Source organism: Pan paniscus, chromosome 8, assembly GCF_029289425.2.
Source record: "Pan paniscus chromosome 8, NHGRI_mPanPan1-v2.0_pri, whole genome shotgun sequence".
Lineage (NCBI taxonomy): Eukaryota > Metazoa > Chordata > Mammalia > Primates > Hominidae > Pan > Pan paniscus.
The window spans coordinates 42,736,038-42,760,939 of NC_073257.2; the positions used below are offsets into that span (position 1 = coordinate 42,736,038).

Below are 24,902 nucleotides of genomic sequence, written 5' to 3' on the forward strand. Positions count from 1 at the left end.
TAAATAAATAAATAAAAAGATACCAAATTGAAAAAAATCTAGAAAGGATTTTATGTCAATAAGTGCTAATAAAACTTGTTTTTAGTTATTGCTATGCTTTATATTAATTCACAGACTATATCGCATAATTTTTTTTTTTTTTTGACATGAACTCTCACTCTGTCATTGAGGCTGGAGGGCAGTGGTGTGATCACAGCTCACTGCAGCCTTGACCTCCTGGGCTCAAGCCATCTTCCTCCCTCAGCCTCCTAAGTAACTGGACTATAGACACACACAACCATGCCCAGCTAATTTTTGTATCTTCTGTGGAGACGGGCTCTCCCTGTGTTGCCCAGTCTGGTCTTGAACTCCTGGGCTCAAGCAAAGTTCCCACCTTGGCCTCCCAAAGTGGTGGGATTAGAGGCATGAGCCACCATGCCCAGCCCTGCATAATTATTTTTAACCAAGAACTAGAAATCTGTTTCTCAAAGTCTGCTCCATGGACCACCTACACCAGGATCAACTGCGGGAGGGAGAGTTGACTAAAGGCCAAATTCCTGGGCCTCATCAAACCGATGCAATCAGAATTTCTAAGTTCTACCTTTGAGATCCTGGAATGTGTACTTTAAGGAAATGCCCAGATGATTCTCACATACAGTAAAGTGTGAGAAGCAGGGATGGAGCACAATAAATAGAAATGATCTGTGTCAAGAGAGGAATGGATTGATTGACACATAGTATACAGTGCAAAGACAGTAGCGGTGAACATCATTGTATGATGATGGAGAGTCACATAGCAACATCCTTCACTAATCAAGTGCATTAGATGTTTACTGTTGGCTTAGAAGATTTGACGCTAACTGAAACAAAACCTACAATGCTGGGGACCAAGAAGAGAGTGACAAACAGTTTTTCAATCCTATACCTCCACTGTGAGGAGATTGAATCTGCATAGTTACTGCATGAGAAAAATCATTTCTAATTGTTTGCTCTCCTCGTGTCAGCTTGTTCTCACATAAAGCCACATATTAATGGAAAACAACTCTGTTACACTCACCGTAGCAAAGAGCTGCTGTTTACTAGTGGTAGAAAGACATTCCAAGCTTCCCCCTGCCTGCAGTTTATAAAATTCTTTGCCAAATTCATAAGGAGGCCTCTTGAGCGGTGGTGCCCTCCAGGGAATGGCAGTGGCTGTCAGGGATCCCGCTGGTACCGGGGGGATGCCAATGTGGCTTCAAGCAGACAGGGGTGTGGCCAGCACCAGAGTGGTCCAGACGTGGGCACCCCTTGGGCTGCCTCTCCCACCATTCCATACCAGCTAATCAAGAATAAATCAAAATTAACTCAAGCATTTTTTAACCCCATATGACTTTTTGTTTTTAAAATGGGAAATAGGCTGGGCTCCGTGGCTCACACCTGCCTCAAGTGACTGAGGCAGGCAGATCACTTGAGGTCAGGAGTTCAAGACCAGCCTGGCCAACATGGTGAAATCCCTTCTCTACTAAAAAATATGTGCTTGTAGTCCCAGCTACTCAGGAGGTTGAGGTACAAGAATCACTTGAACCCAGGGGGCAGAGGTTGCAGTGAGCCAAGATGGCATCACTGCACTCCAGCCTGGGCAACAGAGTGAGACCCTGTTTCCAAAAAACTAAAAAATAAAAATAAATGGCCAGGTATAGTAGTACATGCCTATGGTTCCAGTTACTCAGGAGGCTGAGGTGGGAGGATTGCTTAAGCCTAAGAGTTCAAAGCTACAGTGAGCCATGATCATGCTACTGCACTCCAACCTGGGCAACACAGCAAGACCCTGTCTCAAAAAAAAAAAAAGAACTATGCGAATAACTATGAACTACATTAATTGTAAAAGGAATGCCTCCATTTGGGGAGAGAATGGTGTATCAGGCTTTTATTAAGTCAGTGATGCCTAGCAATACAAGGTGGAAGGGAGAGATGAGAACTACCTTTTTTTTGTTTTTTTTTTTTTGAGACAGGGACTTGCTCTGTTGCCCAGGCTGGAGTGCAGAGTGCAGTGGCACGATCTCGGCTCACTGCAACCTCTGCCTCCCAGGATCAAGCGATCCTCCTGCCTCAGCCTCCCTAGTAGCTGGGACTACAGGCATGTGCCACCATGCCCAGCTAATTTTTTGTATTTTTAGTAGAGACAGGGCTTCACCATTTTGGCCAGGCTGGTCTCGAACTCCTGACCTCAGGTTATCTGCCCACTTTGGCCTCCCAAAGTGCCGGGATTACAGGCGTAAGCCACTGCAACTGGCCAAGAACTATCTTTGTTTTAATGTTTCTTATGTGCCAGGCACTGGGCTAGGCCTTGACTTATGTCCTTCGATGTACAAAAGGGTAGCACTTACTAGCAGGGTTGTATGGTTTTGAAGTACAGTCATGCATCACTTAATGATGAGAATACGTTCTGAGAATTGTGTTGTTAGGTGATTTCATTGTTGTGCAAATATTCTAGAGTGCATGTACACAAACCAAGGTGGTGTAGCCTACTGCATACCTAGGCTACGTGCTATAGCCTATTACTCCTAGGCCGCAAACCATGCAGCAAGTGACTCTACTCAATCCTGCAGGCAATTGTAACACAGTGTTATTTGTGTACCTAAACATAGAAAAAGTACAGTAAAAATACAGTATTATAATCTTATGAGACCACCATCATAGATGTGGTCCATGGTTGGCTGAAGTATTATGCAGTGCATGACAGTGGTCTTCTAGTTAAGTGTAAAAGGATGTACGGCCAGGTGCGGTGGCTCAGGCCTGTGATCATAGCACTTCGGGGGGCCGAGGCAGGTGGATCACCTGAGGTCAGGAGTTCGAGACCAGCCTGGCCAACATGGAAAAACCCCATGTCTACTAAAAATACAAAAAATTAGCTGGGCATGGTGGCAGGTACCTATAATCCCAGCTACTTGGGAGGCTGAGGCAGGAGAATCTCTTGAACCCAGGAAGCGGAGGTTGCAGTGAGCCAAGATTGTGCCACTTCACTCCAGCCTGGGTGAAAGAGCAAAACTCTGTCTCAAAAAAAAAAAAAAAAAAAAAAGAGGATGTAAATCTCCTGTGAAAGAAAACTTTCCATTTCATTAGTCGCCTGCCTCCCTCAAACTCCCATCACACATGGAAGCTGCTGGTGCAGTACTGCATTTATCAGGGCATATCTTGGATTTGCTTACATGATACTTGGTTCAGCTACTGGATTCTGAATACCTGGTAGAAGACACTGTTCATCCCTGCCCTAACTGTGTTTTCTTAGTTTGGACTTAGTTTGTTTATTTGGCCTTCATTAATCACAGGGCCAAACTAACAGCCAAGGTTACTCACACCTCCCCTGTGATCCAGAGCCTGCTCTCTCAACCACCTCCTTATCTGACTCTTTCACAGCAAGCCAATATTTTCCCAGCCCTGAATCAACCCAGGGCTACGTCCCAGACAACTAGGGATAACTGTGTCCCAAAGCCACTGGAATTATTCCAACTGGCCAATCCTAGGCTCTTCCCCTTGTCTCTCCTTGCCTTTCCTGTGAAAATCCCAGTAATGGCTGTGGCCAAGGCCTTCTCACTCCTTTCTGCCTCCTGATCAGCACTGGTGCTTACCCCAGGCTTTGCATGGCCTGAGGTGCCTCTCGTTTATAGAGCAACTGCGAGTAACTTTAATCTTTGCTTTCAATAGCATTGGCCTCTCAGATGTCACTTAGTCACCTTTATAAATTATGACCCAGGCACAAATCAGTTTCTCCGTTGACCACAGCCTAGCACCATAGCTTTGGACAGGTAGATGAAACATGTCTGTTGAATAGAATTTTTGAATACCTCTGAAGTGGAAATGGTCGCTTCGGCTCACATTGTGGAAATCCAGAGTGGGGAATCTTCACCATAGGAGTGGGGGCCAAAGCATTAGCTGAGGACTGGGGCTGACCAAAGGAGTGAGGCAAAATGACCAGAATGGCCAGGCACAGTGGCTCATACCTGTAATCCCAACATTTTGGGAGGATGAGGCAGGAGGATTGCTTGAGCCCAGGAGTTCGAGACCAGTCTGGGCAACATAGCAAGACCCCCATCTCTACAGAAAATTTACAAAAAAAAAAAAAAAAAATTAGCCACTGCTAATTTTGAAGCAGGAGAATGGCTTCAACCTGGGAGGCAGAGGTTGCAGTGAGCTGAGATCACACCACTGCACTCCAGCCTGGGTGACAGAGCGAGACTCCGTCTCAAATAAACAACAACCTCCCCCCGCAAAAAAAAACACTGTATTAATTCTTTAATATATAAAATCCACCACAACCCCATATTTAGATGTGCCTGCAAGCGTGGTGGCATGCACCTGTAGTCCCAGCTCCTCAAGAGGCCAAGGCAGGAGGATCGCTTGAGCCCGGGAAGTCAAGGTTGCAGTGAACTGTGATTGCACCAATGCACTCCAGCCTGGGCAACAGAGGGAGACCCTGTCTGAAGAAAAACAAAATGGCCAGAAAATGTTAGAAAATATCTAGGCTTTCTTGAATTCTTTGTCAATTTGTTTTAAATCTGTTGGAAGTTTTATTTTTGCTTTTTCTGTGTTCTAACTTAAACCCAGCTAACCACCCCAGAACTCATTGGTTAGCCTCTTATGGACCTGAATGACATGTATATCAAGCAGATGGCATGCTATTTGTGTGTTTTGTTTAATCCCACAAAAATCAAAACTTCTACAGCAAATCAATCAAATCGTGCAAATAAGAGCGACTACAGAGGATAATTAGTGGTTTGGAGGAAGGCCACCCATAAACATGAAATATAAGTCCGAGAAAAGAAAATAAATCAAATGAAAGTCAGCTTATCAGCCACAGTTGAAAAATAACTGTGAAAATCCAAAGCCAGTGTCTTATCTAGCTGGAACAATTGGTCAGTGTCTCTGAGGCCCTGGTAACTGTTGCAATGTTTCCTTTCTCTGACCCCCTCCCTCCCTGAACTGATAATTTAGTGCATTTTCCCCAGTCAGCGCTGATAAGATCCAGCAGGATGTCCTGTGTCATCTGCACATACCATCCCTCGAGGCTCTATCCTGGCGTGGGTACCCACGGCAACTTCCTTGCAAAAGAATGAATTGAGCACCATTTTCAAGTCAGGAGGGAACTACGTGCACTTTTTAGTTTTCGCAAATTAGTGGATGTATGAATTATTTGTCCGCATCTTTTTACAGTCTTCCATATAGTTCTGGATGCCTGGAATGTGTATTAGAACTTTTGTTGAAACCATCAAGTACCTGGAGGTTACTATAACTAACTGGTCACAGATGTAGCATTAAATCCACCCCAACTTTTTTCCCTCCAGCTACAGCATATGCCGGAGCCACAGTTTTATACATCTTGGAACAAACGCTATTCAGAAACAAAACCAATACCTTTTTAAAAGCAGTACTACCTTATTTGGGGTCAGGGGCTACCTATTTATTTTCCAGGGGCCTGTTTATCAGTAGGCACATCTAAATATGGAGTTATGGTGGATTTTATATGTTAAAGTATTAATACAGTGTTTTTGTTGTTGTTGTTGTTGTTTGTTTGTTTGTTTTGAGATGGAGTCTCGCTTTATCGCTCAGGTTGAAGTGCAGTGGTGTGATCTCGGATCACTGCAACCTCCCCCTCCCGAGTTCAAGCAATTATCCTGCTCAGCCTCCCAAGTAGCTGGGATTACAGACATGCGCCACCACGTCTGGCTAATTTTTGTGTTTTTAGTAGAGATGGGGTTTCACCATATTGGCCAGGCTAGTCTTGAACTCCTGGCCTCAAGTGATCCATCTGCCTCGGCCTCCCAAAGTGCTGGGATTACAGGCATAAGCCACCACGCCCCAGCCTAAAGTATTAATAAAAATGTAGAAAAACATTTCCTAGTTCTTCTGATTCTTTGCTGTGACCTCACATGACAAATTGTCCTAATATCATCATTATTGTTGTTTTTACTTTCCCTAGCTCTCCTTCCCAGTGAAGTGTAGTATCAAAGAGGCACTAGCATGTGGGAAACCTCTGGAAATGGTGACAGACTGAGGACTGTGAGGACAAAAATCTTCTAATGTTGGAGCCATTGCAGGATGGTAAATCTGATTTCAAGCCACGTGATGTACAATGTTAAGGGCTTAATAACTGTGTTTAAGAAAATATATTTAAAAGTTAAGGCCGGGTGCAGTGGCTCACGGCTGTAATCCCAGCACTTTGGGAGGCCGAGGCGGGCAGATAAGCTAAGGTCAGGAGTTCACGACCAGCCTGGACAACATGGTGAAATCCTGTCTCTACTAAAAATACAAAAATTAGCCCAGCTACTCTGGAGGCTGAGGCAGGAGAATTGCTTGAACCTGGGGGGCGGAGGTTGCAAGGAGCCAAGATCGCACCACTGAACTCCAGCCTGGGAGACAGAGTGAGGCTCTGTCTCAAAACTAAATAAATAAAAGTTAAAAGACAAGTTTTTACATGCAGATTTGAAACACTAACTACATTTATGTGAACAAAATAAAAAGGAATTCTGACACTAATACATTATTGCTTTGGGAAAACAAAATATGCTCCTCTTCCTCATAAAGGCAAGTGAACAGAGGTTAATATTATAAGCTCCACTCACTCGATACTCTGTTCACCTGAGATTATAATATTAACCTCAGGAAATCTTGATGGAACACTTTATGGTATTTCAATAGTTTTAAGTCTAAATGCTTTTTTAAAAAACCTGAAAAGGCACATGCTATTTGCAATACTATTCTGGAAGGAAGGAAAGAAGGAAGGGCAGGGCAGGGCAGGGAAGGGAAGGGAAGAAGGGAGGAGGGAGGGAAGGAGAGAGGGAGGGGAGAGGGATGTAAATTAGAGGCATGTAAATTAGAAGCCATCTGAAGCTAAGAAATGAAAGAAAAAAATTACAGGCCATGAAACTCCTTTAGTTCATAATTAACTCTCTCTGCTCCTCAGTAATGTGTATTTATGTAACATCCCCATTTTCCAGATTACATGATTTATCTTATGTTCTATGCTATATTAGGCACTACATCTACTCTATCTGAATATGTCTATGCCTTCCTGCAGCATTTGTATATCCATAAAGATCTCATTCACCAGATTGCAAGTTCTTAATAGCAAGACATCTGATGACAACGGTTACTCACAAAATAAACTATTAAGACTGGAAATGTCATAGTCTGAATCTATGAAATTATAAATCAGTAAATTTATGGATCATTTGAAAAGAAAAAGAAGTCGTGGTTGGCTATTATTGGTTAGGAAGCTAGAGGTAGGGCCCAGAAATCTTAAACAATTTCTTTTTTTTTTTTTGAGACAGAGTCTCACTCTGCCGACCAGGCTGGAGTGCAGTGGTGCAATCTAAGCTCACTGCAACCTTCGCCTCCTGGGTTCAAGAGATTCTCCTGCCTCAGCCTCCGAGTAGATGTGATTACAGGTGCCTGCCACCACGCCTAGCTAGTTTTTGTATTTTTAGTAGAGACAAGGTTTCACTATGTTGGCCAGGCTGATTTCAAACTCCTGTGCCACCTCGGTCTCCTGAAGTGCTGGGATTACAGGTGTGAACCACCGCACCCAGCCACAATTTCTTTGATTCTAATGTGCACCAAAGTTTGAGAGCCATGGGGCATGACCAGTCCTAACATTCACTTTACAGGGACAGGCTCTCTTGGGAACACCTGGTCACTCGCCCTGTAGATCTCATGAACTACAAAGTGATTGATGGCCCCATTTGGGGAGCTGAAGGTATTCACAGTAAAGTGCTTCCCAATTTCCCTGTTTATCAGGAGGTAACATAACCCAGAATAGGAAGAAGTACGTAGGCTTTGGGGTCAGACAGATTTGGGTTGGATCTCAATGCTGCCATTCATTGTGTGTCTTCAGGCAAATGACGTCATGTCTCTGAGCCTCAGTTCCTTCTAAAATTTCATATGATAATGATCCACAGTCTGGTTATGAGAATTAGATATTTGGTGAAACCATTTAGTACAGAGCCAACATTCTATGAGCATTAGCTGTTCTTACGCTGCACACTCCATGAAGTTTGTGTGAGAATGAATGAGAGAAATGCAAAGCACCTCGAACATCATGGCACTCTACAAACGGGAGGTGGCTTCCATTTCTGGGGACTAAATACAACTAATGAGCTCATTTGCTGAGAACATGGAAGGATACTATTTCTATATTCATTTACTTTTTGTGGGAAAAATATTACAGAGATGGAAGGTGATTAAGAAATTTTAGAAAGACCATTCCATTTAGCATTTATAATGGACAGGATAGCAAGATTGTCCTTCCTTCCTTCCTTCCTTGCTTCCTTCCTTCCTTCCTTCCTTCTTTCCTTCCTTCCTTCCTTCCCTCCCTCCCTCTCTCCCTCCCTTCCTTCCTGAATAGTACTGCAAATCGTATGTGCCTTTTCAGGTTGAAACAAAGCATTTAGACTTCTTAAAACTATTGAAACACACAAAGTGTTTAGTCAAGATTTCCTAAAAGGCAGGATATTTAGAGCTACTTCCATTCTGCCAGGGAACCCAGATAGCACAAGACTGCGAGATAACACTTTAATGAGAAGATTCTTATGTAATGGGAAATGTGAGCTTAATCTGAGCATATGGCTGTGAGTGTGCGTGCATGCATATGTACATGTGTGTGTGACACCTGTGTGTGAAGAGGGCAGTAAAAGCTGGCTTTTACAGTGTAGAAGAGTAGTCTTGGTGTTGGAAATCTTGGCAAAAATGCTATGGACAAAATATCCCTCTGATAGTAAATTCGGAGTATTCTTTGAGGCATACAGGATTCATTTACATCTCCTCCATTGGATATTGACACACATTGTACCTGTGGCTAAGACATTACTTCACTTCCTTTCACCACTTCTTCCAAGTTTAATTGGAGGATGCCAAGCAGGCAACTGGCCAAGCAGAGAGGAATGGGACCATATTATAAACTCACTGAAAGATTCAGTGGTTTCAAGTACTCTCTGTGTACCTTGAGCCAAATCCTCAGCCAACCTGGCTATCTGGGCCTGGCTTCCATATGTTCCCAAGCTGATAATATCCCCCTCACAGATCGGGGGTCATGAGGGTTCCTGCTGATGTACCCTGCACCCACCTAAACACACAATGACGACTTCCAGGCAGAGACAACAGGACCTGCACCTGTGCCCACCTCCAGCTGCCAGCGATCCCCTCATGGGAGGAGAATTCAGAGATTGAGTGCTTTCAGTGTGGTAGGGCTATAGATGAAAGGAGAATTCAAAAAGGGTCTGGAAGACGTGGTTACCCTCCTCAGAGGTGGGTAGTGGTAAAGGAGACCATGAGGCCTGTGTTTCCTGTGGCATGGCCACCATGCCATACGCGACTGCTTTCTGATATAGGAAGGAATACCTCCTTTCCATCCCCCATATTATACTACTGTTTTGTTTTTTTTTTTAATAAGAGACAAGATCTCCCTCTCTCACCCAGGCTGGACTGCCATGGCACCATCTTAGCTCACTGCAGCCTCAAACTCCTGGGCTCAAGCGATCCTCTTGCCTCAGCCTCCAGAGTTGCTAGGACTATGGGCACATGCTGCCATGTGTGGCTAATTTTTTAATTTTTGTATAGGCAGGGTCTCACTATGTTGCCCAGGCTGATCTTCAACCCTGGTCTCAAGTGATCCGCTGTCTCAGCCTCCCAAAGTGTTGGGATTACAGGCATGAGCCACCATACCAGGCCAGACTTGTTTTTGAAGGGTTTAATTATTTTGTTTAAATTCTGATTGCACAATCTAGAAATATACATAGAATTCTAGGAAATGTCTTATTCTTCTATGAAGAAAAAGGCCTTGGAATCTGAATGAAACAGGTTGGAGTTGTCCTACTCTCTGAAGGGAATAAATGAGCTTTAGGAATGGAGGATCCAATACGATCCTAGTTCCCCTCTGATATTATAAGGAAGCTCATCCCATATAAGCTTACATATTGCTTCCAACATGCGTTTAGTTGGGTTTTTTAGGAACAACATGCTCTTCTCATTAAACCCGTAGGTCTGGTGACATTTCATGTAGCTTTAGTCCAACTCTGTGGAATGGCCCAATTGATTTAATATTCACATTGGTACCAATGATACAGGATAACTGCTATTTAATAAATGGACTAACAGTCAGCTAAAAAGCTAGTGTACCCGAGGTTTCCTCCCACTGTTAGATTTCAATCCAAAGCCCTACCCTTTCTTAACCCACCCTGGGAAGCTACGCTGAATACAAATTCTTGCATGAAATGAAGCCAGTGTCACATCAGAAATGCCAAACATCAAACACCAGCAGATGCCAACCTGTCAGAATCCATGCTGGCAGATTCTGGAGCAGCACACTAGAAAAATGTGATGTGAGCAGGAAGGGGAAAAATGCATTTGAAATGAGGGCGGGTTGCTCTTGTTTTCCTAATATCCATGAAAGGGAGGAAGAAGCCCCTCGGAAGAATTAGGGCAAAAAGCAAAGGAGCTCCCATGCATTTGGGTGTACTCCGTTTGCTTGACACGGCTGTATCCTCACTGTATTATAGCACTATTTCCAAGCATTGTCATTTGTTCTGAATCATCTACACCAAAATGACAAATGGTGTTAGCCTGATGCTTCCTGAGGCATATGTGGTTTTACTTCCAACTTGTAAATATGGTTCAAACAGGGACTTTTTTTTTTTTTTGAGACAGAGTCTCATTCTGTCACCCCGGCTGGAGTGCAATGGCATGATCTGGGCTCACTGCAACCTCCACCTCCTGGGTTCAAGCGATTCTCCTGCCTCAGCCTCCCGAGTAGCTGGGATTACAGGTGCCTGCTACCACACCCGGCTAAATTTTTTTGTATTTTTAGTAGAGGCATGGTTTCATCATGTTGGCCAGGCTGGTCTCAAACTCCTGACCTCAGGTGATCCACCTGCCTCGGCCTCCCAAAGTGCTGGGATTACAGGTGTGAGCCACCGTGCCCAGCCAACAGGGACTTTTTGAGCATTTAGTACCTATACAGAAATCTGATAGTTATTTCAGAACATCAAAGTTTTTATCTGATCAAAATAGTTACAGTGTACAGGTATTTGCTGAGTGTAGAAACCACAGGTGAAACTGATTTTCATTGTCTTTTTTTCTCTTATTTTATGTTTCTTTGAACTAGGATTATCCCTCAAGATTTTCAGTATCTTAATTCCCCAAGACTGTGGGTCACACTCAGCTAGATATAGAAACAAGCCTTCCCTTTTCAGAAAGGGGCGGTGTCCCAGGGCTGTTTGGCTACCCCTTTTATAATTGTGAGTGAAATTAGGAAGGATTATCTACGTGCAGCTAGAACAATATATAAGGACACATGTGGGTATATAGCATTGCTATCCATTAGAGTTTAAAATAAAACTCAGCTGTGATGGGACCAGCAGACAGCCTGTTACCTTCAACATCACAGGAATGAAAGTCAGCATGAAAGCAAAGCCATCACGCTTGTCAAGGGTAGAAAGAAACAAAAGACATACTCTAAGCTTGTGCGAACCAGCTAGGAGGGCCGAATCGCTCAGGCCCACGTTTTGCTCATTTTAAAAGGATTCTCGGGGAGTGGAGAAGGCACATTCCCCAGCAGAACTGACCTGCCCAGAAGGGAAGGCAGAAAAATGGACACATATTTGATTGAACTTGGAAAAACGTATGAAGACATTCGGAATTGCAGAGTATATTAATGCCTCTGCAAGGCAGCCTGGGCGGGCCACTGAAACCTGCTTCCTAGAGCCACAGCATCAGTGAAACCAGCTTCACAGAGTCTGAGTGTCTAGTCTTCTTGGGCGCAAGGTAATATATTTACAAATCCCTGGCCAGAAGATGGTATTGGGAACAGAGATGCCTAAGCTCTTGGCAAGGAATTGAGCAAATAGAATCAAATAGAATTGGCCTTTCTATCCTTTTTTGTTGTTTGTTTTTTGAGATGGAGTCTCGTGCTGTTGCCCAAGCTGGAGTGCAGTGGTGCAATCTCAGCTCACTGCAGCCTCTGCCTCCTGGGTTCAAGTGATTCTCCTGCCTCAGCCTCCCAAGTAGCTGGGACTACAAGCACCTACCACCATGCCTGACCTTTCTGTACTTTTGTTTAACCATTTAAAGTATACGTTTCAGTGGCATTAAGTACACTGATGGTGTTTTACAACCATCATGACTATTCATTTCCAGAAACTTTGTATCATCCCAAACAGAAACTGTATTCATTAAGCAATAACTCCCCATTCCCTTCAGCCCCTGATAACCTCTACTCTGTCTTCCATTTACAAATATACCTCTTCTGGATACCTCAGACAAGTGGTATCATATAATATTTCTCATTTTATGTCTGGCTTATTTCACCTAGCATGTTTTCAAGGTTCATTCATGTTGCAACACACAGAATTTCACTCCTTCGTAAGGCTGAATAATCTTCAATGGTACATATATGACATTTATCCATTTATCTATTGATGGACAAGAGTTTTCTCCACCTTTGGCCGTTGTGAATAATGCTGCTATGAACACTGGTGCATAAGTATCTGTTTGAGTCACTATTTTCAGTTCTTTGGGCTATATACCTAGAAGTAGAATGGCTGGATCATATGCCAATTCTACGTTTAACTTTTTGAGGAACTGGCAAACTGTTTTCCATAAGGACTGTACCATTTCACATTCCCACCAGCAATGAAGGGAGGGTTCCAATTTCTCCATATCCCTGCCAATATTTGTGGTTGTTTTGTTTTTTACACAGCCATCCTAATGGGTATGAAGTGGTATCTCATTGTAGTTTTTATTTGCATTCCATACTTTTTCTAATTTAGTCACTAAAGATAGGTATGGCTTTTCCTCTGAAATTCCAGTAGTTTCTCTTGTTCAACCAAACAATGTGTGTATGAAGCCTATTTCTTCACAGATTTCAGAGCTGCTCAGCAGGGATTTCACCTTGTCACTGTCATACCACACAGCACAGACTGATTGGAATTGAAGGAAGGCAAACAGCTGAATCAAGAAAGGCACTTTGCACTCTCTCTGGGGCAGGATGAAGGGTTTCTTTCTTTTTCTTTCTTCCTTTCTTTTTTTTTTAATACAACAGCATCAGAGAACTGCCATTTAGTGCAAAGCAGGCAATTCACCCATCAAGCCTGTGAAGGTAGTTGAAGTAGCTGCTCTAATGGCTGAATGGCTGGACAAAAGCGGCCATTGTGGGGCTCACTGCTTTTGAGGACAACGATGATTGCTCTGATCTGATAGCAAGACCATGAAATTATACCTGTGATAGAAAGAGCTGCATCTTGAACGAGTCGCTCCTCTAATGATCAGCTAATGGCAACAGGTCCCCTTTACACTACTACACAAAAAGTCACAGGACAATCGTATGTTCCTTTTTAGAAGTAGATGTATCTGAGCTGCAGCAGGCATCTCTCTGATGACAGTTACGAGGATGGTGACCCTGGTTCTGGGACTGATGCTGGCAACATTCAGGAGAGAAATGTTGTGGCTGGCGTTCTCAAGTACACGCCAGTAAAAGAAGGTCATGTGCCACACTGGTCTTCTTTGTGTGCCCTTGAAGCTGGGAGCTTCATTTGTGGGCATGGAGGGAATAACAGTAGTGAAGGTAGGTAGGTAAGTGTCCCACAAATCTGGCTCTAGGCTCGAGTGCTCAGACTTTAGTGAGACTATTCCAGTGAACAGCAGGGAAACCCACCTCTGCTGGTAATGCCAGCCTAGAAATCTGGCTGAACTTGTTAGTAAGTCAAGAATAGTAATCATCTTGGGAGGCCGAGGCGGGCAGATCACGAGGTCAGGAGATGAGACCACGGTGAAACCCCGTCCCTACTAAAAATACAAAAATTAGCCGGGCGTGGTGGCCGGCGCCTGTAGTCCCAGCTACTCGGGAGGCTGAGGCAAGAGAATGGCGTGAATCTGGGAAGCGGAGCTTGCAGTGAGCCCAGAATGTGCCACTGCACTCCAGCCTGGGCGATAGAGCAAGACTCCGTCTCAAAAAAAAAAAAAAAAAAAAAAAGAATAGTAATCATCACAGAGGCTTCTGGTGAACTGGCAACAGAGAGCAAAAAGGTAGAAGTGAACCTTGAAGTGATGCAGATGTTATTTTTCAGATGGACTCTTTTGAGTTTTAAGGAGAAAAACTTCCAAAAGAAATAATCTGATTGGTCTACTCAATCACCATTGCCCCTGTCTAGGCAGAGAATCTTTGTAAACCTCTTCCTGGTTCCTGGTCATGGATTGGCTGCCCTTGGGTCAGCTGATTCACCAGGCTCCAATCAGCTGAGGGGGCTTGCTCTCAGGACACACAACATGGCCACTCCTACTGAAAGACTAGAGAGCAGTGGGAAAAAGAATTTCTTGGGGTCAGAGACAGTGATGGGTCTGATACATTCATACCCAACTCTGCATTTACAAAAACGAGACAGTTGGACTTCACATTTTTCTCCCTTGCCTAAAACTTAGAATGGTTTCTGCAGATCATGAGAATATGTTATAAAAATAATTTAGGTCAGGCCTCACTTGCTTTTACAATTGTTCCTAATCATCATTATTCATCATTTACTTAATTTTTCAAACAATCCCTCTTCCCACAGAAAGAGCAAGAATGATAAAGAATATCTATATAAGTCTCTTGGCAGAAAAAAAAAAACTCTTATAAGATAATTTCCTTACTGAGCTACCTGAGTTGAGTAGTTTAGATATTACCTAGAAGAAGGCCAGGGAGACTCAATTCTCTTCCTGTCCAGTGGTTTTGTTGAATAGTCAGTGAGTGAGGAAAAAAAAAATTAAAAGTTCCTTTTCCCTTTTGGAATTCTTATCTTAGAAGAACTACCAAGTTTCAAAGCACCACTTGAATCTTTTTTCTTAAATATTTAGTGTTGGGTTCTTTTACTCCCTGTTCCCTCCTTCCCATCTTCAAACAGCAACACAGAGAACTCTCCTCTCAGTTCCTGAGGCTCATGACTTTGAGTCAACTTCTATCCCACCCTTCTCTCTCTTTCCCCAATAGTGAGTCATTGCTGAGTCCTGTATTTGTATCCTCTTGACCCATCCTTTCCAATATATTCCTGCAATTTTGGCAATAGTCTTATGTCTGGGGCTCTTCCGTTGGCCTTACTCTACAGACTTAGATTTCCTACACAGCCTAGAGAGCAATCTGACATAAATCCCATTTCGATCATGACATTTCTCCATTGACAAACCTATGTTCAAGCCACTGTCAAATTCAAATGCCTGTATCACATGCTTCCTACATTTAAGTTCCCAATCTCATGATTCCTTAACTCACCCCCAGTCATTAGGACAGCCCCCAATCTCACCACTCTGCAGGCCACTGAGTCAGGCCCCCTGCCCCATCAGCCTTTCTACTGGCCATTTCCCCCTCTGGAATGATCCCCTTATTACCCACTCCTGTGCCCCTGTTCAACTCAAGTCCGGGAGCTATCCCCCAGCATTAAACCACGGGCCTGCACATCCTGCATGCTTTCCAAGAACTGCCCTCTTATGGTCAAACAGCATCTTCCTGTCCATGATGTCTGCTACCCAGATGGCCCCCGAAGCCTCTTCCATGACTTGTTCTCAGTTTAGGGATAGAGGAAAACAGATTCTCTCTTCTCACCAAAGCAACTCTGTTTTAGACTCGCACCAGGTGTACTTATACCAAAATCACTAAAGAACAATAGAACATATCTTTTCTCTGCCCCAAATCTCCTTACTACCGACCACCTGGGGTTTCCCAGATGAAGGCAAATGCTTCCTGAGGTTAAGCTTAAAAGGCATCTGTGTTACCTGGAAGGGATAAGACATTATTGACACCTAGTGAATTTGTACCATGGATTAGTTTAACAGATTGGCTGGAGCATGAAAGGTAAAGGAGTAGAACAAAGCTATATTTTGATATGTTACATATCAGTCTGGAATTTCTTTGGTTACAAAGGGCAGAAACCCAGTTTGAACTATCTTGGTCAATTTATCTTGGAAGACTTAATTGAATGACAGAATTGGAGGAAGGGTTGAACAAACAAGTTGGGTAAGTGAAGGCATAGAGCTGAATTTGAGCCCAGTGTTTATTTTTTATTTTATTTTTGAGATAGTCTTGCTCTGTCACCCAGGCTGGAGTGCAGTGGCATGATCTATGCTCACTGCAATCTCTGCCTCCCTGGTTCAAGCAAGTCTCATACCTCAGCCTCCTGAGTAGCTGGATCTACAGGCACACGCCACCATGCCTGGCTAATTTTTGTATTTTTAGTAGAGACGGGGTTTCGCCATGTTCGCCAGGCTGGTCTCGAACTCTTGGCCTTAAGTGATCCACTCACCTCAGCTTCCCAAAGTGCTGGGATTACAGGTTTGAGCCACCGCACCTGGCCTCCTGAGCCCAAGATTTGAATGCCAGCAGGTACCAGCAGCAGTACCGACATGCCGCTGCCTAGAAAAGAAAACTGTGTCCCTGAGAAATGCCCTTAAAGGGATCACTCATGTCTGCTGCATAGTAGCTCCTGAAATTAGTAGACGCTTGTTTGGAAGCTGTGTGTAGTATTATAACCTCCAGTATGGCCTATAATTCTGTTGCACTAAGAACCTCTTTTAGTGTTTAGAGATATCAAATGTGTTTGTAGCTAGAGGGTCAGTGGGTACATTAAATTTCCTCATTTGCTGATATTTAAACTGAGCTACACTTGTTTAAATATATCTTTTACGTCTAAGTGTAATTGTGCTTTTACCTTTTTCTTTGAAATGAATTATTATGAATATATATTTATATCTCACACATAATGGTGATGATTAAAACCTTAAAAATTGCCTTGGAACAGATGGTAGTTTTAGAACAAAACAGATCCATTAGCTGTCAAATCCAGCTTCCCGTAGGATGAAAAATAGAGTTAGTTCTCAGGTAGTACTAAGAAAAGCTCTCACTTAATCTAATACCTTAGGTTATGGATTATTTTGTAAAAAATTTGACATGGGAAAACTATGACAACTCACAAACTGCAAAAAATAAAATAAAAATTCATATTATTCTCTAAGCAAACAACACAAAACCTAATTGAAAGTATATTTTAAAAGATGATATGGGCCGGGCACAGTTGCTCACACCTATAATCCCAGCACTTTGAGAAGCTGAGGTGGGTGGATCACTAGGTCAAGAGATCAAGACCATCCTGGCCAACATGGTGAAACCCCATCTCTACTAAACATAAAAAAATTAGGCTAGGTGTGGTGGCTCATGCCTGTAATCCCAGCACTTTGGGAGGCTGAGGCAGGTGGATCACCTGAGGTCAGAAGTTTGAGACCAGCCTGACCAACATGGAGAAACCCCGTCTCTACTAAAAACACAAAATTGGCCGGGTATGGTGCTGCGTGCCTGTAATCCCAGCTACTTGGGAAGCTGAGGCAGGAGAATTGCTTGAACCTGGGATGTGGAGGTTGTGGTGAGCCAAGATCACACCATTATACTTTAGCCTGGGCAACAAGAGCGAAACTCTGTCTCAAAAAAAAAAAAAAAAAAAAAATTAGCTGGGCGTGGTGGCACGCACCTGTAGTCCCAGCTACTTGGGAGGCCGAGGCAGGAGAATCACTTGAACCCAGGAGGCAGAGGTTGCAGTGAGCCAAGATTGCACCACTGCACTCCAGCCCGGCAACAGAGCAAGATTCCATCTCAAAAAGCAAACAAATAGAAAAACAGAAACAAAAAAAGATGATACAATTGATTTGGAATTAAATGGTGCAAATTTCCAGAGTTTTCCAAATACACATAGTTTTCCTATCCCCATTTGTGTAATCTCTTATTTTTTTAACTGTGAGAAGAAGGAAAAAATAATCTCTAATTTTATAGAAGTAGAGATTTCTAGGACCAGAGAAATCAGTAGAGATGACGCAATGATTTGTCCAAGGTCAGACAACTATTTAGAGTCAGAGCAGAAGCTGGAGTCAAGCCTCCTCTCCTTTATCCTTTCTACCACCTCCATCAAATGCTCAGCAGTCCTTTTCTAAAGGAATGGTTCTATAAATAGTCACTCATGTCAGATTTTCTGTATGTGTATGTTCATGTGGATCTACTAAGTAAAATGTTTTGATAAAAGATCTTTAAACAACATATTGCATGGCCACAAACAGTTCTCAGGGCAAACAAATATATTTGCAGATGTTCTGTTCTACTCAATAGAGACAAAAGAGTTCTTTGTATACCACAGAATACAGGGTCTAGAGACCGCTAAAGTTAAGCTAAAATGCCTATAAGCAAATCTGTGTTTAAATAACGCAATTCATAGTTTTACATGGAAATGAAATGAAACTTCTGTCCATCAGCACTAGCGTAAGTCAGGCATGAGTCAGAAACATAGGTGTTTAAGCCATAAGAAAGAAAAGGTGGCTGGGCACGATACTCATGCTTGTAATCCCAAAAGTTTGAGAGGCCAGGCAAAAAGATCACTTGAGCCCATGAGTTGCAGATCAGCCTGGGCAACATAGTGAGACGCCATCTTTGCAAAAACATACAAAGAGCTGGGCATAGTGGTACACACCTGTAGTCCCAGCTGAGGAGGTTGAGGTGGGAGGATAGCTTGAGCCCAGGAATTCGAGGCTGCAGTGAAGTATGATCTTGGTGCTGCACTCCAGCCAGGGTGACAGAGTGAATGAAAAAAAGAAAGAAAGAGAGAGAGAAAGAAAGAGAGAAATAGAAAGAAAAAGAAAGAAAGAAAAAGAAAGAAAGAGTGAGAGAAAGAAAGGGAGAAAGAGAAAGAAAAAGAAAGAAAGAAAGAGAAAGAAAAAGGAAGAGAAAAGAAAAAAGAAAAGAAAAGGAAGGAAGGGGGAGGGAGGAAGGAAGAGGGAGGGAGGGAGAGAAGGAAAGAAAGAAAGGGAAGGAAGGAAGAAAGGAAAATATGCAAATAGGCAAAGCAATTTTATAGAATCTGAAAACTTCACTATTATTCAAGAAGTGAGAAATATAAATTTGACTTGATATAAAATATAGTGTGATGATTAATTTTATGTGTCAGCTTACTAAATCAAGGGGTGGCCCAGGTATTTGGTCAAATATTCTTCTGTGTGTTTCTGTGAGGCTGTTTTTTGAATGAGCTGAACATTTAAATTGGTAGACTTGAGTACAGCAAATCACCCTCCCTAAAGTGGGTAGGGGCCTCAGTCAATCAGTTGAAGGACTCAATAGAACAAAAACACTGACCTTGTCCTAAGTAAGGGAGAATTCCTCCTGCCTGACTGCCTTTGAACTGGGAAGTTGGCTTTTTTCCACCTTCAGACTCAAAGTGAAACACTGGCTCTTCGAGGTCTCAACCCTGCTGGCCATCAGATTGGAATGTGTACCATCAGCTCTCCTGGGTCTTAGGATTCTCAACTCATGCTGAAGATCTTGCAACTTGTCAGCCTCCATAATGGCATGAGCCAATTTCTTATAATAAATCAAATCTGTATCCATCTATCTATCTATCCATCCATCCATCCATCCATCCATCCATCCATCCATCCATCTATCCATCTACCCACACACATCCTGTTGGTTCTGCTTCTCTGTAACACACTGATGAATACAGATAGCAATTATTTGCACTCAAAATAATCGTAGTCACTCGATCTAAGTTCATCTTGTTTATATAGTCACAGTTTTCAAACTGATTTGCCATCACATTAATAAAATAAAGAAACAATCCTGATATGAGAGCAGTAGGTATCCTGATATTCATCAGTTTCTTTTCTTCCAGTTATATAACCTTTCTTGTTTTAATCTTTTGGTTTCTTTATGAACTCAGGTTTGGTGTTATATTTTTCCCTATTTCAAAGGAGTAACCTGATTGTCTTTTGGTGTGATTTATACAACTGGTATCAGCAAGCTTCAAATTGGGACATCAGGGGAAAAGCAGGCTTACGTAAAATGATTTTGTGACCTTGAATTGGTCTTTACATTTATCTAGTATTTCTACATTTATCTTTTATTCATCTTATGGTAAGTTCATTCTTACCATGAGATTCCTTCTAGCTCAAAAATTCTGTAATAAATAAAAGACATGGTTTCTGCTTCCAATAAATTTGTCATTGAGCTAGAGAGAAGATATGCTGGATTGTAATACAGGCAAAGGTTTTGCAGTGGTTTTGAGAAGACAGAGATTAAGGAAGCAGTGTGATCATGGAAAGCTCCTTGACAAGGATGAGATGCCCTTACATGATGGGATGAAGGAAGAGCTTCCCAGAGAGGGGCAATGTGAGTTAAGAGCCAAAAAAGCGAGAATTGGTTTCAAGACCAACGACATATGTTGGGAATCATGTGTAGGGGTGGGCAGTGGAGATGGGGAGCGATAGGTTGAGCCTAAAAAAGTGGCCCTCCAGCCACTTTGCAACTGAGCAGAGTCCTGATTTCTAGCATCCGTCATGACTCAGTTACCTATTCTATTTAATAGTGCCCATGGGTTTAAGGTAATGTCCAATCCATGAACTACATGATGTCCTACACATCTGCATAGCAGGAATGTATGACATCCCCGAGTGTTTGTTTAGCCAATTTCAAACACCAATCCAGTCCTTCCCCTAGAAAGTCTATTTGTTTAATGAACTCTTTTGAAATGTTAAAATTCAAAATTACGTGACAAATTGGGTGAGTTGCAGGCAAAATGTATAAAACTCTGTATATGTCTGTTAACTCATTGGAAAATGGGAAATTTAGACTTTTGTCAGCATTAAACTATCACCAAAAATTAAAATTAATTTTAATTTTTAAAATTAAATTTTAAACAATTACATTAAAAATTATTTTTTTAAAGACAGGATTTTCCTAAAAAAAGGAACATGTACAAAGTACACTATTGATTAACTATCTTAAAAAAAAATCTAGAAGCAAAGTCTACTTATTGTCTGCCTCTTTTGTGCATTGAACTTTTCCCCTCCACACCCTTAGTGGACAAATTTGTGTAACCAGCATGTCAGCGACGTAGGGCATTATCCCAAAGGGAGCATTCACTGACAGGGCAGAAGATAGAAGCTACTACTGAGTTTTAAATGAGCTGCATTAGACAATCCAGTTGAGAGCTTACTTCTTTTGGTTTGCAGCTGCCTACAGGATGATGTCAGTTGACAGAAGGTGGAAAGTTCTGTGTTTGAATGCATCAGTTTCTTCAGCTTTGCATCTTCAGCAGTGAATTCAGCAGGCTGAAAACCATGTCACAAATCCTGATCATTAATTACCACCCACCCTGGGTGGAAATCCAATCCTACTAATGAAAAAAGTTGTTCAATGCTTTGTTCCAACAAACAAAAGTCATCCCTGCTTTTTTAACTGCAATACTTCCCAGAGCACATATGCTGGATGAAGCAACGGTGGGGCTGTCCACCAAGCCTTTTCAAACTGTAGATTCAAACTCTTTCCAATCTGATGCATGTGATTTGAAAATGCTCCTATACCTTTTATAAATAAAGAAGTTAGATCAGACTGAGAAGTCAGAGATAGTTTTCTAAAAGGGTTACAGTTATTTTTCTCTTTTTTAAAAGTGAAGAGCAGATTTCTTAGTGTTGGTAGATTTTTATTTATTGCTAAAGAGCTCCTGCTGTCACCTGTTACAGTGGGATAAATATAGTAAACCGAACCCTAGACTCAGGGTCCAGAGACTTGGGGTGAGGGGAGTCTTGGCCCTTCCCAATTAAGCACACAGTGTGGTAGGGGAACCCTTATTCCTGCTAGTGAGATAGAGTCTTGCTCCAGACTCCTCTCCACTTTTTTATAAACTCTACCCCAGGCAAAGAGGCTAAGTGGCATCCGATTGTCAAGTCTGGGAGGAGGCCAGGCACGGTGGCTCACGCATGTAATCCCAGGACTTTGGGAGGCTGAGGCAGGCGGATCACCTGAGGTCAGTTCAAGACTAGCCTGGCCAACATGGTGAAACCCTGTCTCTACAAAAATACAAAAATTAGCTGGGCATGGTGGTGGGTGCCTGTAATCCCACCTACTCAGGAGGCTGAGGAGGGAAAATCGCTTGAACCTGGGAGGTGGAGGTTACAGTGAGCCGAGATCATGCCATTGCACTCCAGCCTGGGTGACGGAGAGAGACTCCGTCTCAAAAATAAAAATAAAAGTAAAAATAAAAAATAAAAAAGTCTGGGAGAAGGAGCTGAACACAGTCTAGCACTTTCTCCTCCATCTCTTAGAATGTACCAGTTAGTGCACACTCTTGGCCAGTTCTCAAGGAGGGTGGCCTGTAGTTGTTTAGCAGTAACACTGTCCATGGCAGGGAAAGTATATCTCATTTAGGGACATGGTATTAACAAGCCCACTTGGCCAGTAGACTGAAGCATCATTCTCCAGAAAAAATTCTCCATTTTTTCGGTAATACAATTGCCCAACTCAACTGATTTTGAATGTGGGAAGAGAAAAAGCAGGGTGGGGAAGTGGGTATTACTTTTTCATTCCTATTGGAAAAGGTCTAGCATGGTATCTGAAACCTTATTGGACTTCTGTAATTTTTGTTTGTTTGTTTGCCAGAGTCTCACTCTGTCGCCAGGCTGGCGTGCAGTGGCATGATCTCAGCTCACTGTAACCTCTGCCTCCCGGGTTGAAGCCATTCTCCTGCCTCAGCCTCCAGAGTAGCTGGGACTACAGGCATGCACCACCACACCCAGCTAATCTTTGTATTTTTAGTAGAGACAGGGTTTCACCGTGTTGGCTAGAATGGTCTTGATCTCTTGACCTCGTGATCCACCTGCCTTGGCCTCCCAAAGTGCTGGGATTACAGGCGTGAGCCACCATGCCCAGCTGACTTCTGTAAATTTTTACCTAAAATTCGTGAAGGTGGAGAGTGGGCCTGGTGAAAAAGCAAAGTAGGCTGAGTGTGAAAATTAGAAATAGGAAGTCAGTCTGACTGTTGATCCAGCTTCGAACTCCCAAAGATAGGTCATTAGCATCAGAATGGAAAACAGGGCAATCATTTTCCCCATGGGAAGTTGGAGCTAAAACAGTCACCCTAGGAGTTCCAGAACACACCCCTGTTCCCAGAGCCTGATGGTCTCAGCCAAAGCTGTAGGAGTTCTCACTGCAGGCCTCCTGATTCTTTTGTTTACTTAGAGCAAGCAGAGAGATCGGTCAGCTTAGTGTTCAGGTTTTAAATCAAGTAGTTTGGGAGATAGCAAGATAAAGGCCCTGATTCAATTTCAGTTTCTTTCTCTTTTAAAAATAATAAGATTCCGAAATACAATAACCCAAAGGCAGGAACTGGATAAAGTCCATGGGAAGAAAAGAAAACAACGGACAGATAATTTATCTCTATCCCAAGGAGAGAGGCAGAGTCCAAAAATAATGCTCATTGGCTGGGCGCGGTGGCTCACACCTGTAATTCCAGCACTTTGGGTGACTGAAGGGGGTGGATCACCTGAGGTCAGGAGTTCAAGACCAGCCTGGCCAACATTGTGAAACCCCATCTCTACTAAAAAAATACAAAAATTAGCCAGGGGTGGTGGTGGCGCATGTCTGTAATCCCAGCTACTTGGGAGGCTGAGGCAGGAGAATCTCTTGAACCCAGGAGGTGGAGGTTGCAGTGAGGTGAGCCAAGATAGCAGCACTGCAGTCCAGCCTGGGCGACAGAGCGAGATGCCATCTCAAAAAATAAATAAATAATGCACATTAACCAAAATGGAGCTTTATTTTCCCTCTTTAGTGCAAATTTTAGAAACCATTGATGACAGAAGGGCTTACAGATCCTAAATCCCTCTTAGGTTCTATGGTGGCAATGAATCATTGGAAGTATGATGGATTGAGCACTGTGCTGGGGGTGGAGGCTGTACCATGTCCTTGGTAAAGTCAATTTCCCACTATGCATCAAGATTTCGTCCTCTGCATAATGAAGAAGCTGAGAGCTTTCTTCCCTAGGTGGTGAGGGTGGGCTTCTGGCTCCAGTTCCTTCTACCTGGCGAGTGCAACTGCACCACAGTGGTGTCAGCGAATGGCTACTGGAGAGAAGGCAGAGGCTCGGAGAAGAGCATCTGTCTTCCAGCAATTGAATAACACCTCTTCTCGCCCTGCTCAGTCTGGCTGCCCCATTTGGCAGTCACTTGCAAACTACTGCTGTGTTTCCGTCTGTCAAATCCCAGCAGAACATCAGGGATAGAGAGTGTGAAATGTGGATGCTTCTTCCGTGTGTGTGTGTGTGTGTGTGTTTGCTACTAATGGCTGTCAGGGATGGAAATGTTGGAAGACCTTTTCAAAAGTCCCTTCTGAAATACATAAAAATATCTAGAGTTCATTAGATAATTGCTTCATAGAATACAGGGTTACCATCACCATTCTTGTAGCCAGTGACAGAGTCTGATTTATTCAAAGGGGTAAGAAGTCAGTGCAGATGAGTTAATCACTTGGAATAGAGCAGCAGATGCCAGATGTCTAATGAACAGCAAGGCTTTTCTGTATTTTAAGGTTTTTAAAGTACACACACACACACATACACATCAGCTCTGCTGTATAAAAGTGATTCACAATACATGAAATCATGATTGTTTCAAAATAAATTCGAAATGACTGATTTGTTTTGTTCCCAATTACGTTGGTGAAAATGGTCAAAAAGAATGTGTGTGTCCATACATTCCCTGGTTAACTTCACCAACAGCTAGAGAATATGTGGTCATTTTCCTTCTCAACCTGATGGGTGCTTATGTAGTCAAGTGCCATCATCTTTAGTTTAGAGGTTATTACCCAAACAGCTGCTGGGCTCAGCAATATGATAAATGGTGTTCTTTATATTCCTGTGTTTCTGAAGCTAATAACACAAAAAATACCCTAAGAGGACATCAAGCTCCCAAACCATCATGAGCACTATTTGGTTACTTGCAGATTGCTTCCAGAATTTTTGAGAAGAAAATATTTGCACAGGCCAGTTGCGGAGGCTCACGCCTGTAATCCCAACACTTTGGGAGGCTGAGGCGGGTGGATCACTTGAGGTCAGGAGTTTGAGACC

General features: G+C 42.8%; 1 protein-coding gene across 5 annotated transcripts in view; it reads right to left on the bottom strand.

The window, feature by feature from the left end:
• Window positions 1-24,902, bottom strand: part of JCAD (junctional cadherin 5 associated) — a 102,575-nt gene that overhangs the window by 52,407 nt on the left and 25,266 nt on the right. For 2 of the 5 annotated variants that reach the window (XM_055092573.2, XM_055092576.2), the window contains one exon: window positions 3,804-4,436. The exons of 2 other annotated variants lie outside the window; for them this stretch is intronic. The gene's annotated coding sequence lies outside the window, so the exon portion shown is untranslated. The remainder of the gene's footprint in view (window positions 1-3,803; window positions 4,437-24,902) is intronic. One more of the 5 variants, XM_055092575.2, reaches the window with a different exon arrangement.